Source organism: Octopus bimaculoides, chromosome 4 (genome assembly GCF_046866305.1).
Source record: "Octopus bimaculoides isolate indiv1 chromosome 4, ASM4686630v1, whole genome shotgun sequence".
Taxonomy (NCBI): Eukaryota; Metazoa; Mollusca; class Cephalopoda; order Octopoda; family Octopodidae; genus Octopus; species Octopus bimaculoides.
The window spans coordinates 78,968,276-78,982,358 of record NC_142931.1 but is presented as its reverse complement, the minus strand read 5'-3'; positions in this window follow the sequence as shown (position 1 = coordinate 78,982,358).

Below are 14,083 nucleotides of genomic sequence, written 5' to 3'. Positions count from 1 at the left end.
TCCCCAGTGAGGGTGATGTCATAATGCTCCACATCATTGAGCAGGGTTTAGTCTCAATTCTGATGGTTTTATGAAACTGCTGGAGACTGTGGTCAATCACTGGCCAGAGAGGGTTGCTGCTGGAAGGCCATATATATATATATATATCCCACATCTCATCTTCCCAACAGCTCCCCTTTCCCGTCACCTGTGCTCTCCATCCACTTGATTCCCCTTCCCTCCAGGTATCTCTCAATCTCACCTGCTAAATCTCTTCCCCACAGCATATCCTCCTAACGACCCTTCCACCACTCTCATTTTGTAATCTTGTGAACCTACCAACCCTCTCACCCTGCTCAATCCTTGGTTCCACTTCATTTACACCCCATTCATCTACCCTCTCCATTCTTTCTCTCTCTCTCTCCTCTCTCTCTCCTCTCTCTCTCTCTGTCTCTCTCTCTCTCTCTCTCTCTCTCTCTCTCCCTCCAACCTGTTTCTTTGTCTTTCTCTCTCCTGCTGAAGTAACCATGTATCTTCTTTACTGCAAGACATTTCTGTTCCCACTACTCATACTTCTCTTGTTTGGCACAAAGCAGCCTTCCTCAATACTAACCCCTCCCTCATCCAAGGGGTCTAGTCTTGTAAATTATTTAGTGACCTCATGCTGCTGATGCCATATAAAAAAGCATCCAGTGTACTCTGTAAAGTGGTTGGCATTAGGAAGGGCATCCAGCTGTAGAAACCATGCCTTGGCACAGTCCTCTGACTTACCAGCATGGAAAGTAGACATTAAATGATGATGATGATGATATGTATGTATGTATGTATGTATGTACATACGTATGTACATATGTATGTATGTATGTCCATATACATGTTGTACGATCTTTGTAAACAAAACTTTCATTCATAGTGTCATTTGTTTCTAGCTCTCTGCATAAAAATTGTTTGTTGTTAATAGACTGAGAGATTATTGGAAACAAGTCAGGCTTGTTGGCAACAGGAAGAATACCTCACCATAGAAAAACATTTCTGTCGTTACATTCTCTCAACCCATGCAAGCATGCAAAAGTAGATGTTAAAGCGATGATGATAATGTTGTTATATATATATATATATATATATATATATATATATATATACACACACACACACATGTACATATATATGTACACACATGTATATATATATATATACATATGTGTATGTGTGTGTATGTATACATACATGTGTATGTGTGTGTGTGTGTGTATGTGTGATATATTTCTAGTAGTCATTATGGGTTTGTTATTGATCGGATTACTCAATTGGCCAATTGATTGGTTGAGAAGAATTGAACGACCTAGACAATTAATGCTATTTTTGCCAGTCATTTCTGGTTACACACACACATACACAAATGCACACACACACAAATGCACACACACACACGCACACACAAATGCACACACACACACGCATGCACACATATATATATATCCAATAAGGAGCGACCATGCATGTAAAGACATAATGGGATCTGACTTCACTTGAACACATGGAAACACAGGCTAGCATGAATTGTAAGCCTAAGAAATCTAGGAGCCTAGTGATCAGGGGAAGCAAATTAACAAATAGAATCAAGCTGCAAGTGCAAGGAGAGGCTATTCCATCAATAGTGGAAAATCCAATCAAATGCCTCGGGAGGAAGTTTGACAGTTCACTCTTTGACAGAAGTAATGGTCACCAATACTGAGAAGCAAGCAGAAGAGTGGCTGAGGAGGAATGAAAGATCAGAGATTTAAGGAAAATACAAGGCATGGCTCTACCAACACAGGTTTCTTCCAAGAATCATGTGGTTATTGACAGTGTATGAGATTCCAATGATAAAAGTAGAACGAGTGGAGATGAAGGTATACAAATACCTCTGAAGGTGGCTAGGTGTCCCTCCAAGCTCCACTTCAATAAGCCAGTACATAAGATCTGAAAATCTCAAACTTCTTCTGTCATCCATGGTGGTGGAATTCAAGTTTGTGAAATGTAGAGTTGTAATTGTTATATGGACTGTTAGATTTGTTGTTCGTCTGGGGTCCTTGTTTTCGTTGTTGTGTTGAATGACTGTGGAGGTTGAAGGTTATTGATATATATGGCGAGGACAAGATTCTTGTTTCCTAATAACGAACATTCGGTGAGTGCATTCTTTGTCTGTAATTAATAAATAAATGTAATAACTAAGTTGTATAACTCATCTTTTCTCTGTGAGTCCCCCGAGAGGAATACAACAGTAATGATGTACAGGAACTCCCAGGATGAGCATATCAGACATGCAGGTATCATAACAAGGTTTAGGCAAAAGTTGGTGGCTAGCACCAGAGTTGCATAGACTGCAAGCATGCTGGAGCTGCACAGCGTCATTGGAATTACATGCAGTGGCTGGCAGAATCTTAGTTCTTCTCATTTCTAACAATGGAATAAGGCAGATATTATTAGAGAGGGGTGAGTCATGATCCAGGCAGAAGTTATTGAAGCTGGAGGAAGAAAGAGGGTCAAGAGTTGTGGAGCTGGTATCTCAAGGAGCTTGGACTAAATGTGACCTCCCTGAAAGGAAGGTCACATGGATAGACTTGTGAAGACTGGAACCTTTCCATATCTCTTTCCTGCTGTGGAGGGTGTGTGACTCACTCTCAATAACTACAAACCTGCACAGATGTGTAGACTCTGTGGAAAAACAGGCGCCCTGGGACATATCTTGTCAGGGTGCAAAATAGCAATTACTCAAGGGAGATACAAGTGACACCATGATTAGGTGCTTGCAATACTTGCTCACATCCTGGAACATGAAAGGTTCAAGAAATACTATCAACAGGGATAGATAACAGCAGCAATCAAGTTTGTGAAAGAGGGATAAAAGTCATCAAAAAGGACAAAGAGCCTACTACACAGGGATTAATCATATGTCTACTACACAGGGCCTACTACACAGAGCCTACTACACAGGGCCTACTACACAGGGCCTAATCATAGGGATATGAAAGTGGGCATGAGGAAAGACTGCAGTTTCTCCAGATCATCCATACAGCACTGAAGCCAGGTGTAGTTTTGTGGTCTGAAAAGGCAAGTAAAATAATTTAGATTAAGCTTGCAGTCCCATGGGAAGAAGAGTGTGATCAGGCCTACAAATGAAAGCATGCCAAGTACGAGAGCCTTCTGCAGGATTGCAGGGAGAAGGGATAGCAGTCACGGTTTTTCCCAGTCAAGGTTGTCTGTAGGGGAATCTCCTGCCCATCCGGCATGGAGGATGCTTACAGCCATTAGAATGAAAGGAAAAGGATGAAAGAATAGTTGTGTGTAGGACAGGGAAGGCAGCAGAAAGAGCTGCTTATGGAACAAGAGAGGGGAGTTAATGTGGAAGTTAAGCTTATCTAGAGGCCTAACATTTTAGAGAAGAAGGACTGAGTATAAAGATTACTGTGGAGCCTGCAGAGTTAGATTCAACAAAGGTGATGGAACTTGGGTAAATGAATGAATCAGGAATGTCTGAGTCAAGACAGGACAAGACCAGCTAGGTCCAATGAACAGAGGCCATTAAAGAATCATTGGAAAAGGCAGAGAGAAGAGACAGCCAGCCTGTGAACCAGAGGCTGGAGTATGTCTGCAAATGATGAGAGTAACACTTTATTGCTGGCTTCAACTGTGCTTGGTAGAAAGTCAGTACTGGAAGTGAGGTGTTGAAATATGTTTTGTCTCCCAGTCTTTGTGAAGAGATCCAAGCTACGATAAGGAAGTACTTTCATCAAGAAAGTAATTAAATGAAGTCTAACATTTAAAGAGACGTTGTTTGTGATTTTACTAGTTAAAAGGGACATGTTTAACATAGCCTCACCAGCTATGCAAATTATCTAGTCCTTAAATGTGTTCTACCCATTTTTGTATATGTCTAAGTCCCTTGGCTACAGGTAATAAATGTTGAAAATTTTTTGTGCTGGTGGCAGCTATTGAACTAAAAGCATATGAGGGTGGGTTGAAAAGTTCATAGGTTGACTCTGGAGCAGTGATGCTAGAGCTGTGAAACCTTCCAAGCATTAATTTCAACTTTTCTTAGTAATAACTGCATTGTTTCTTTCCAGGTAAACGGACATTTGACCATTCAAGGAAGACTTTAAAAGTAACTGGTAGTAACTTCTCTTCAAAGTGGACAAAATTTGGCATCATTCTGTTATCAAATATCTGCAGAAAAACGGTTTAGCTCCCAAGGACATTCATGCTGACATGGTTACTATACTAAGAGATGGTGTTCTAACTTTATCTACAGAGTAAAAGAGTAAAAAATGGGCAGCTGAATTTAGGAGGGGAAGAGAGAATCATAAAGATGACTAAAGATCTGGACATCCTGCAGCTGCCACCACTGAGGAAAACATCGACCATGTTCATAACACAGTGGTGGATGACAGGCAATTAACTATAAATCAAATAGCCAATGCATATCCTGTGAGATAGATGAGGATATTCTGCACAATGACTTTAGCATAATGAATGTTTCTGCTCATTGGATGCCTCATCTTCTGATACCTGATAAAAAGTGCATCAGGCTGATGGGAAAATCTGACATTGTTTGAGGCAAATCCAGCTTGTTTCCTTGAATGTTTTCAAACCTAGGATAAGTGTCGGGCTCATCACATTGAGCCACAGACAAAGAGACAAATAATGCAATGGAAACACCCCTTCTCACTTGCTCCAAAGAAGGTCAAGGTCATTTCATCTGTAGGGAAGGTGGTGGCCTCAGTCTTTTAGGATGCAAAAAGCATTGTGTTTATTGACTGTCTTCAAAAAGGTCACACCATTGAAGGAAAGTACTATGCCAGCTTACTGAAGCAGTTACGAAAGGTTATCATGACCAAACGCCCAGGAAAACAGATGAAAGAAGTCTTCTTTCATCAGGACAATACCCCAGCACACAAGTCCTTGATTTCAATAGCTGCTGTACGTGACTGTGGCCTTGAACTGATTGATCACCATCCCTAGTCTCCTGACATGGCTCCATCTGACTAACATCTGTTCCCCAACATGAAAATATACTTGGCTGGGAACCAGTAATGCAGTGGTGATTACGTCATGTCTGCTGTTGATGACTTTTTATGCAACAGGATGAAAACTTTTTTCACTAATAGGATCCAAGCACTGTAACACTGATGGGAGATGTATGTGGATCACAAGGGGGACTACGTTGAAAAACCAACCACATTTGATCACATTCCATGAGATTATCTTGGTCAGCCTATGAACTTTTCAGCCAAACTGTCTTATGTCTACAACTGTCCTCTTATCTCCAGACAATAAGCTTCTCCTTTCTTTAATGGCATGTTTACTTTGGAGAATACATGATTCTTGAGTTAATCTCCATTTCTCATATGGAGCTGGTCTTAATTGCCATTTGGTAATTATGACACATCTAGAGGTGGAGATTCATTTGATAAATCAAGAATTTGTTCTATAGTATTTTGATATACCTGTATTTCTCTATGTTGTTCTAACACATGCCACTGGCTACTCTGAGTCATTTGTCTTAGCTCATTCTTGCTTATATATATATGTAAGGGACGACCGTGCGAACTCAAAAAGGAGCAATGGTGACGAATGGAAAAACAGAGGACTCCTTTTATTTAAACGCGTCACACGGTCGAACATACAAATATATATAGTGATGATATAGATGATATGTTATGCGACGATAACATAGATGACCAGTAATGAAAGACCACAACCGTATTAGATGAATAACAGAGATATTTATTGTAGCGTTAAAGATGTATGTCTGTGTGTGAGTGTGAATGCGACATATAAGAACATAATCAAAGACAGGCCGTCATACAAAGAAAAGTGTGTATGTGAGTGATACATGTGTGTGAGTGTTTACAGCAGATAGAAAGAGAGTCAATAACACGTGAACAATTATACCAGTTCTTTAGTACACTATAGGAAAAGTTCTGTATGTGAAAGTGAGGAAAGGCTGAGTGTGGCAGAGCTGATCACTAGTTGTGATGTCGTGGCATCGATGCCGGGCCGTGATTCTTGTTATACAGATGTTCGTCGCTGGCTGAGAATTTCTTGTCTGTTTAAGAACTCTTGTCTGTTTATTTACTGTGGTGAAGCTGAGTCACCTAACAGAATCGAAGAGAGAGATGTGCCGCGGAGGTTTGGTGTACATAGAAGGTCGTGTAGACGCTGGTGGAGATTGTTGCTGGTTAGTAGTAATCGTAGAATCATGTTGGTCATGATGATGATGCTGGATAGTAGTAGTAGACTCTTGTTGCTGATGTGGCGACGGTGGAGGTCATCGTGGCTGGACGAAGCTGCTGAAGTGGTCGCTGGCTGCTGCTGCTGTCGTGTGGTACACGGAACAGTTCTCAAAGAGAAACTGGACCGAGACAAATTATTGGGTATGAGTTGATCTATATATAGAGTTAAGAGGGCTCCAAGACGGTGATAGAATTTTACTCTATCACGTGACCTTATTAGGGGCTGTGATTGGTCAGTTTGCGTTCTGGCGGGAAAGGTTCGAAGAAGTTGCCGATTCGAATAATGATCGGTCACGTGATGACAAGGAATGGGTTCTCTACTACGCTCGCATTTATTTATATTTAAATGAGAAGATAGTATGTAATGGCGATAGTAGTTTTGTATCTAGTGACGATAGGTAGTTTCACTACATATATATATATATATATATAAACACATCGGGAAGGCAAGTGGATTAGTGGTTAGGGTAATCAACTCATGGTTGTATAGCCATGAGTTTGATCCTTGTGGTGTGTTGTGTCCTTGAACAAGACACTTTGGCTTGATGGATCTTCTACTCAACCACAGCATATTGCAAAGGTTTCGGTCATTTGTCATTGCCTCTGTGAAGCCCAATGTCTGATAGGTGCTTTTTATGTGCTACCAGCATGAGTGCTAGATATGTGACACTGGCATTGGCTGTATTGCCTCTGTGAGGCCCAGTGCTCGAAAGATGCATTTTGTGTGTCACTGACATCGGCCATGACTACAATTTCACTTTGTTTTGGCAGGTCTTCTCAAGCACAGCATATTATCAACGGTCTCAGTCACTAGTCATTGCCTCCATGAGGCTCAACATTCAAAGATCATGCTTCACTACTTCATACAATGTCTTCCTAGGTTTACCTCTTCCACAAGTTTCCTCCACAGTTAGAGATCAGCACTTCTTTACAAAGCTGTCCTCGTTCATATATATCACATGACCATACCATCACAGTCGTCTCTCTTGCACACCACATCTGATGTCTCTTATGCTCAACTTTTCTCTCTTGATGCCTGCACTCTGTCATACATGCACACTAACATTGCACATCCAGCAAAGCATGCTAGCTTCATTTCTTACAAGCTTATTCATCTCCTCAACAGTCACAGCCCATGTTTCACTGCCATGTCTGCCTTTCACTCGGAGGGAGAAGCCCTTTGTTGCCAACAGAGGTAGGAGCTCTGTGAACTTTGCCCAGCTTATTCTTATTCTCGCAGCTATGCTCTTGGAGCATCCACCTCCACTACTGACATGATCACCTAGATAACGGATCTATCAACTACTTCTAGCTTACCCACCTGGCATTTGATGGAGTTTATTTTCTGTACATTTTTAGTGTTTATTGTACCTGTGCACCTTCCACACACAAAAAACTATTTTCCCAGTTACCCTTCCTCTGATATTGCTGTATCTCTTATGTGTCAGTAGCTTGAACTGGGTACATCTTATGGAGTTTCTACATATGCCTTTTCTACAGATCAAGCAGGGCCATCTACTTGAAGGCATTTGTTATTTGTCTGCTTTCCTACTTACTAAGACTTTGGTTTTTGCTAGGTTAACTCTAAGGCCCTTTGATTCTAGACCTTGCTTCTACACTTGAAATTTCTTCTCTAATTCTGGTATAAGAACAAGGTCATCAGCATAGAGGAGCTCCCAGAGGCAGCCCATCTTAAATTCTTCTGTTATTGCCTGGAGGACTATGATGAATAAGGGGGGGGGGGACTGAGGGCTGATCTTTGGTGAACCCCTACTTGTACCTTGAATTCATCGCTATACTTATTGCCAACCCACCCCTTACTGACTGCATCCCTGTACATGGCTTGTACAGCTCTCACAAAATATCCCTAGTTTCTGCATTGATCCCCAGATAAGAGATTGGGGGACCCTGTCAAAGGCTTTCTCCATGTCAACAAAAGCTAAGTACAGAGGTTTATCATTGACTAGGTACTTCTGCTGCAGCAACCTTACCAGAAATATAGCATCTGTGGTTCTTCTCCCTGTCACAAAACCAAATTGCATCTCATCTAGACTAACTCTCTCCCTAATTAGTTTGGCTATGACACTCTCCATGACTTTCATCACCTGATCCAACAATCTGATATTTCTGTCTAAGGTGTAACCTTTATCTTTGTAGCAGTTGACTATGGTGCTATTACACCAGTCACTGGGTATGACTCATTCGTGTACCATATATATATGTGTGCATGCATGTGCATGTGGTTGTGAATGTGTGTGTGTGTGTGTGTGTGTGTGTGTGTGTACTATGCTATGGGCCCCCTAACTCATTGATGGTGTTGTATGAGCACCCTCATGTCATAAAAGGTATGTTCTAGCTGTTTTGGGATCTGGTAGAGCTCATCCCTCTCTAGCTCTAACCACAGAGATTCCTCTAACTGGCACTTCACCTCCATCTCACTCCCACTCTCTCTTACACACCCACTCTCTCTTACACTCCCACTCTCTCTTACACTCTCACTCTCTCACTCCCTTCCACTCTCTCTGTCATTCTTGATCACTCTCTCTCTCTCTTTCTCTTGCTCTTTCCTTCTGACTGGGTAGCCATGTATCTCCTCTACAGCAAGACACCTGTTTCTATCCTTTTGTCACATTCTAACCTGTCATCACTGCAAAAATCTTCACAAACTGCTACTGAGAGTTTCATCTTCCTGGTTGTTGGGCAGTTGTGATGAGTATTCATCACATTTGTCCTATGAGCCAGAATGTGAAACTCTAAGTAACAGTTTATGAAGATTTTTGCAGCTTTAAGGAGTGGCTGTGTGGTAAGAAGCTTGCTTCCCAACCACATGGTTTCGAGTTCAGTCCCACTGCGTAGCACCTTGGGCAAGTGTCATCTACTACAGACTCGGGCCAACTAAAGCCTTGTGAGTGGATTTGGTAGATGGAAACATATGTGTGTGTGTTTATGTGTATCTATGTTTGAACCCCCCACACCAGATCATCGCTTGACAACCGGTGTTGGTGTGTTTACGTCACTGTAAATTCGTGATTCAGCAACAGAGACCAATAGAACAAGTAACAAGCTTTAAAAAGAATAGTTACAGGGGGTCTATTCATTCAACAGTGGAGGCGCAATGACCCAGTGGTTAGGGCAGCGGACTCGCGGTCATAGGATCGCGGTTTCGATTCCCAGACCGGGCGTTGAGTGTTTATTGAGCGAAAACACTTAAAGCTCCACGAGGCTCCGGCAGGGGATGGTGGCGAACCCTGCTGTACTCTTTCATCGCAACTTCCTCTCACTCTTACTTCTTGTTTCTGTTGTGCCTGTATTTCAAAGGACCAGCCTTGTCACACTGTGTCACGCTGAATATCCCCGAGAACTACATTAAGGGTACACGTGTCTGTGGAGTGCTCAGCCACTTGCACGTTAATTTCACGAGCAGGCTGTTCCGTTGATCGGATCGACTGGAACCCTCGACGTCGTAAGCGACGGAGTGCCAACCAACCAACCAATTCATTCAACTAAAAAAATTCAAGGTAGCGCTCCAGCATGGCCACAGTCTAATGACTGAAATAGGTCAAATATATAAAAAAAAACACGCATAAAAATATGTATGTGTGTATCCACACACACACACACACACACACACACACACACAAGGTGTGCTTCTGTAACAGTCTTTATTAACAGACACAGTTGCTTTTTTGAAGCTACGTTGAAACCTTTGTGGCTTTCCATGTTTGAACATGCTTCTCCTGCACCTCTCAATAACAACAACAACAATAATCATAATCATAATAATAATAATAATAATAATAATAATTACAACAACAACACCAACAGAAACGACAATGATGAATAAATAGTAAACAAATAAATCAATAGAACCCGACATAATACGTGAGTAGCTTTTTTGCTTCTACCCCACTTTGTAAAGTTATTCTAGCAAGAGTGCATGTCGACCCAAATATCCGAATATACCTCCTCCTCCTCCTCCTCTCCCTTCGGTTCTAACCTCATATCTTCCGCGCTCACCCTTCCCTACTCCTCCTCTCTTAGTTCCTTCAACCCTATATCTCTGTTCCCTCTGTTAAAATGCTTTCTCTCCTTCCCCCCTCTCTCTCTTTCTTCCTCTTTCTCTCTCACGCGCTCTTTATTTTTTTTTACCTTTCTCCCTTCTCACACAGTAACCCAATCTTGCCCCCATCTTTCCCCCTCTGTCTGTCTGTCTCTTAAGAAAACTTTTCCTTCATTTGCCTCCCCCCCCCCTTTTCGTTCTCACTCTCGCACTCTTCTCTTCCTCTTTCTCTCCCGGTCATTCAGTAACAGTTTTTTTTCTCTCACTCTATCCCTATCTATCTATCTATCTATCTATCTATCTATCTATCTATCAACGCGCGCGTACACACACACACACACACACACACACACACACACACACACACACATTCCCATTCTCTCACTCTCTTTCTCTCCCATCTCATTCGTTACTCATTCTTCCTTCTCTCCTACCCCCCCTCTCTCATGTTTATCTATCCATTTGCTTTCTTTATTCTTCTTCACTTAGGCAGCCGATCTATCTGTACCTTTCGTAAAACACATAGAACTGATGATGTTCTGCCCGGCAAAGAGAAATACAAACAGTTCAAACACTGGAAATATGTTTGAAAGCGGCGACGAAGAAGAAAAGTTCAAACATTTAATGGTTTCTTTCCTTTTGTACATATCTTCTTCCTTCACCCCCTGATCGTCCTTCGTCACCGGACCCTATTCTCTACCTTCGTTCCTCTTTAACTCAGTCAATTACATTTTAGTCATTAATTTTCACTTTTCCCCATTTGTCTGTCTGTCTATCTGTCTGTTTGTCTGTCTGTCTGTCTGTCTGTCTGTCTGTCTGTCTGCCTGTCTGTCTGTCTGTTTGTCTGTCTGCTGTCTGTCTGTTTGTCTGTCTGTCTGTCTGTCTGTCTGTATGTCTATTTGTCTGTCTGTCTGTCTGTTTGTCTGTCTGCTGTCTGTCTGTCTATCTGTCTGTCTGTCTATCTGTCTGTCTGTCTGTCTGTTTGCTGTCTGTCTGTTTGTCTGTCTGATGCTTGTATGTATGTATGTATGTATGTATATGTATGTACTAATACAAATAATACCTACATCTACATGTATATATAGATGCATATCTGGGTACAGGACGTTGCCAAAAAACGTGGACAAAATGATAAACAGAGCACAGAAAACACACAGGCCACATAGAGAACATTTCCTTCATCAGCTGCCACCATTCTAAAACTAAGCGTTTCGAAGAGTTAGGGCAGAACGCATTGTTAGAATGGCCCTTCCCACGGAGACACATTAAATTTGTACCGCGGAGGAATGTAGTGGCGGACAGAAAACGAAACAGTGAAAATAAACAAGAAAGGCTACACGGCCAGACGTGAAAAAAATATGTGTATACTGAATGCTGTGATGTGACGAACTTGAAGGAAGAGGGAAGAAATTTCGTGCGAGCTTGGAAATGGCCAAGATAGGAAAGGAAGAAGTAGCCGGACACGTGACCAGCGAGGGGGTAAGGAGAAAGAGTGGTGGAGGGAGAAAAAAAGGGGAGGAAGTAGAATATAGGTGAGCAACGAGAGACAGGGAGGAAGTGAGAGATATAGTAGTGAAGGAGAGAGGCGAAGAACAACAGAAGGAAGAACGAGAGGGGGACAAAAATACAAAGATAGATAGAGTCGCGTCAGAAGTATGTATGTACGTATGTATGCGTAATTCTTATACCCTTTGTAATATTCTGCTTGGAAATCACCCTTCAACCAAAGCTATACCCTTCTTTCTTCCTACAGACACGCACACACACACACACACACACACACACACACACACACACACACACACACACACACACACACACACACACACACACACATATATAATATATATATTTGAAGGATTTAATAAAAACATAATAAATAGAAAATCGAAAATTTGACAAAACCATAACAAACGGAAAATTCGTTGCTAATTCCTCATCAATCAACGTCCAAGAGTTCATAACGGTTTCGCTCCGTTATCGCTGATACCGTTTCCTCATGGTGGCACCAGTAGCCAAAAGCCATTGGGACAATGACGAAAACAAGCATGACAAACTAAAATAAATAGTTATAATAGTTATATGTAGACAAAAAAAAAAAAAGCCGTTCGGCTACTAGACGAACGAATATGTGTAACGCAAAGGAAAATGACACTGTCCTATAGGACTAGAGACTAGGGACACGATAATGGCAGATAGGACGTCAGAACAACGAAGGAAGAAGTAAACAAACCGTGTAGGAAAAAGCTGAAAGAGCACAAAGAAGCGTGACCGACCCGATCAACGGCAAAAAAAAATGACTGACTGAGGCAACCGAAATACCTATATTGGAAGAAAACTCTTAATGCTGTAAGAAGCGCGCGCGCGCACACACACACACACACACAAAAAAGAAAACAAAAAAAAAACGATCATCCCCAAATATGACAATATATTGCGCATAGCTATTTATATTAATTATATATATATGTTCTGTTTTCCATTTGTTTATGTCCTTGTTTGCGCATTGAACTCATTTGTTTTCGTATTTCATGTTATTTACAGTTAGTGACGTCCTTTCCCATATATGCTTGTGTATATGTGTATATATATATATATATAAACAAACAAACAATTCAAATAAGAAACACGAAGAAAACCATGAGGAGGTGCATAAGAAATGTATTAGCTTGACGCCCGGTGAAAGCAGAGAGTTTGACGTTTCGAGCATAGCTCTTTGTCGGAAAGGAGAAGGGGAATGGTCGAAAGATAGAGAAGAAATCCCCAACAGCACATGCGTAGTTACATTGCTGAAGTATGTATGTATACACACACACATACACATATAAACTGTAAATCCCGTTCTGTCTCTCTGTGTGTGTAAAAGATTATAACGGCCGTATTTTTCAACTGATTTTCTCCAAATTGGGAACATACATTACTTATGTTCCAAGGATGGTTTTAGACTTTAAAAATTTTTCACATAATGAGTAACGGGCTCCCTGGGGATAGAAACGGCCCGTTCCTGGATTACGTAGAAAAGGGAGGTAACTCTTTGCGAAGTAACTTTTAGAAATTGATTTTCTCCCTTACATTCATTGTTTATAAAAAGAAAAGATATTGTTTTTATCTTAGATTCACGTCTTTAGAAGTTTTTTAAAATATTTACTTCCGGCTTTGTAGCGTTAGTGACGTCTACATCTCTCTAACCGTATCTCTGTCTATCCGTCTCTATCTCTCTATATTTCTCTATATTTCTCTCTATCCATATCTATCTATCTATCTATCTATCTATCTATCTATCTATCTATCTATCTATCTATCTATCTATCTATCTATCTATCTATCTACCTATCTATCTAATCTATTTATCTTATATGTCTAATTAGCTAGCTCTCGCTCTCTCCCCCTCTCTCTCTCTATGTCCCACTTACTCTCTATTGTTTTCACTTTTAGTTCAATTGCTAGTCTTTTCACTGTAAGTTTTCAGTCGCAGTTTATAAACGATAACGACAAATTACTGACAGAAAGAAGCTCACAATTACTGATGAAAGTAATTTCATACATAATTTACTGACAGAAGTAATTTCATAAATTTCACTTCAATCCGTACACTTTGTGAAATTTGCCTATAAATTTCTTATCTACTTTTGCAACGTTTTGTGTTTTTCTTTTTTTTTTTTTTTGACGGAATTACTGATAAAAGTAAGTTCATAATTTACTGACAGAAGTAACTTCAAAAGTTTCACTTAAATCCGTACACTTAGTTAATTTCCCTAAAAATTTCTTA